General features: G+C 39.1%; 1 pseudogene; it reads left to right on the top strand.

The window, feature by feature from the left end:
* Window positions 1-248: 248 nt before the first annotated feature.
* On the top strand, window positions 249-1,533 carry LOC100436632 (histone-binding protein RBBP4-like; annotated as a pseudogene).
* Window positions 1,534-3,168: the final 1,635 nt, after the last annotated feature.

The raw sequence follows: 3,168 nt of genomic DNA, 5'->3' as shown, positions 1-3,168 counted from the left end.
ACAGTTACTTCAACTAACCGTACTTGAAATACGGTAAACAATACCCACATCAGTAAACAAAAGTAAACAATACCCACATCAGAACAGTCACTTCAAGATAGTAGAGGAAAAAGAAAGGAACCAATGGTAAACCAAAAACATCCAAAACAAAACAAAAAACCTTTATATAACTAAATTAAAAGATAATAGTGCCCCCACCCTCACCCGCAATGCTCAACCCCAGGATTCCCCCAGCTTGCCTGCCTGCCATGGCTGACAAGGAAGCAGCCTTTGACGACGCAGTGGAAGAACGACTCATCGATGAGGAGTACAAAAAATGGAAAAAGAACACCCCTTTTCTTTATGATTTGGTGTTGACCCATGCTCTGGAGTGGCCCAGCCTAACTGCTCAGTGGCTTCCAGATGTAACCAGACCAGAAGGGAAAGATTTCAGCATTCATCAACTTGTCCTGGGGACATACACATTGAATGAACAAAACCATCTCGTTATAGCCAGTGTGCAACTCCCTAATGATGATGCTCAGTTTGATGCGTCACACTACAACACTGAGAAAGGAGAATTTGGAGGTTTTTATTCAGTTAGAGGAAAAATTGAAATGGAAATCAAGATCAACCATGAAGGAGAAGTAAACAAGGTCTGTTATATGCCCCAGAACCCTTGTATCATCTCAACGAAGACTCCTTCCAGTGATGTTCTTGTCTTTGACTATACAAAACACCCTTCTAAACCAGATCCTTCTGGAGAGTGCGATCCAGACTTGTGTCTCCGTGGACATCAGAAGGAAGGCTATGGGCTTTCTTGGAACCCAAATCTCAGTGGGCACTTACTTAGTGATTCAGATGACCACACCAGCTGCCTGTGGGACATCAGTGCTGTTCCAAAGAAGGGAAAAGTGGTGGATGTGAAGACCATCTTTACAGGGCATACAGCAGTAATAGAAGATGTTTCCTGGCATCTGCTCCATGAGTCTCTGTTTGGGTCAGTTGCTGATGATCAGAAACTTATGATTTGGGATACTTGTTCAAACAGTACTTCCAAACCAAGCCATTCAGTTGGCTCACACTGCTGAAGTGACGCTCACACTGCTGTCTCTCTTTCAATCCTTATAGTGAGTTCATTCTTGCCACAGGATCTGCTGACAAGACTGTTGCCTTGTGGGATCTGAGAAATCTGAAACTTAAGTTGCATTCCTTTGAATTACATAAGGATAAAATATTCCAGTTCAGTGGTCACCTCACAATGAGACTATTTTGGCTTCCAGTGGTACCAATCACAGACCGAATGTCTGGGATTTAAGTAAAATTGGAGAGAAACAATCCCCAGAAGATAAAGAAGACGGGCCACCAGAGTTGTTGTTTATTCATGGTGGTCACACTGCCAAGATACCTGATTTCTCCTGGAATCCCAATGAACCTTGGGTGATTTGTTCTGTACCAGAAGACAATATCATGCAAGTGTGGCAAGTGGCAGAGAACATTTACAACGATGAAGACCCTGAAGGAAGCATGGATCCAGAAGGACAAGAGTCCTAAATATGTCTTTACTTCTTGTGATTTTAGACTCCCTTTTTTCTTCTCAACCCTAAGAGTGATTCAACACTGGTTTCAAGACACAGACTTTGTTCAGCTATCCCTCTATATAACAGGTACCACCAATAATGCTATTAGCCCAAACAGTGGGTGTTTTTTAAATATTAATGGCAGGGGGGCTTGATTCAGCAAAGCCACAGACTTACATTGAAATTTTCTTCAGAAATTTTCTAGTAACAACCCAGGTCTGAAGTAGCTACAGAAAGGGGAATATTATGTGTGATTATTTTTCTTCTTATGCTATATCCCCAAGTTTTTCAGACTCATTTAAGTAAAGGCTAGAGTGAGTAAGGAATAGAACTAAATGAGGTAGGTGTCTGAGCCATGAAGTATAAATACTGAAAGATGTCACTTTTATTCAGGAAATAGGGGAGATTCAAGTCATATAGATGCCTACTTGAAAATCTTGACACCTGACTTTCAGGATGCACATTTTCTTACGTAGACCAGTTTCCTCTTGGTTTCTTCAGTTAAGTCAAAACTACACGTTCCTCTTTCCCCATATATTTTTGCTCGTTACTGTATTTCTTGAGCTATTTTCATGTTGTTTCTTTCCTTTCTGTGAAATGGTGTGTTTGTTTGTTTGTTTGTTTGTTTTTACTTGGGTTCACCAAGTTGTAAAGATGTATGTTTTTACCTGACAGTTATACCACAGGTAGACTGTCAAGTTGAGAAGAGTAAATCAATAACTTGTATTTGTTTTAAAAATTAAATTAATCCTTGATTTTAAAAAAAAGATAATAGTAAGTCATTGAAAGTGCTAAGTGATCTCATTAAAACTTAGGAGTTAGGTGTCATATGTGCAAGTATATCACTCTATAAAATACACAGTATGATATCAGGTTTACACCAGAGTCATGGACTTATCATAATAGTGATATAATATGTGATCCTTCCTCTAGCATTGGGATCTGTACACTTTGAACCATTGACCTCTGGAGAATCTAAAGGTGTTGATTCAATTCCAGGATATGCGAAGATGGACAGTCAGTGAAAGAAAGACAAACCCCTGCTTCTCTACATTCTCTGAGACTTGGAGTAAGTACATCTCTTTCTTAATCTGAACTTGATATATCACTGTTAAACACATTTCATTATTATTGACCATTTGTAGTATATGTTGGCTCTCCTTTTTAAAGACGAGGCAGGGTGGGGGCGGTGGGAAGGAAGCAAATAAAAAAATTTTACACCAAATATTAGGTATAAAAGATAAGCATTCCACAGAAAACAGAAATATGCATCTTCTTTATGTCCTCAATTATTAAAAATTTAAATGACTTTGCAAAAAGAGAGACAACCAAAGATGAACTCATAACAGTCTCAGCTGAAAGGCTGTCTTGCAGAGAGGGAGGAAGAGCTGGATGAGACAAGGATTTTAAAGACAACCATAGTCACTGAATTTTAACTGAAGATCTTTAGAAGCACTGAGGATCAGAATCAACGCTGCACAAAATCTAATTGGAAAAAAACCTTTAGAATTTTACGTACAATGCAGAGAGAATAATTAAAAGATAAAAATGAAAGAATCAGGATGGTCTGGTGAAGGGGGTGCAGGTAAACACCCTTCCTCTCACTGGC

The sequence above is a fragment of the Pongo abelii genome, chromosome 5, assembly GCF_028885655.2.
Source record: "Pongo abelii isolate AG06213 chromosome 5, NHGRI_mPonAbe1-v2.0_pri, whole genome shotgun sequence".
Lineage (NCBI taxonomy): Eukaryota > Metazoa > Chordata > Mammalia > Primates > Hominidae > Pongo > Pongo abelii.
This window is presented reverse-complemented; position numbering and strand designations above follow the sequence as displayed.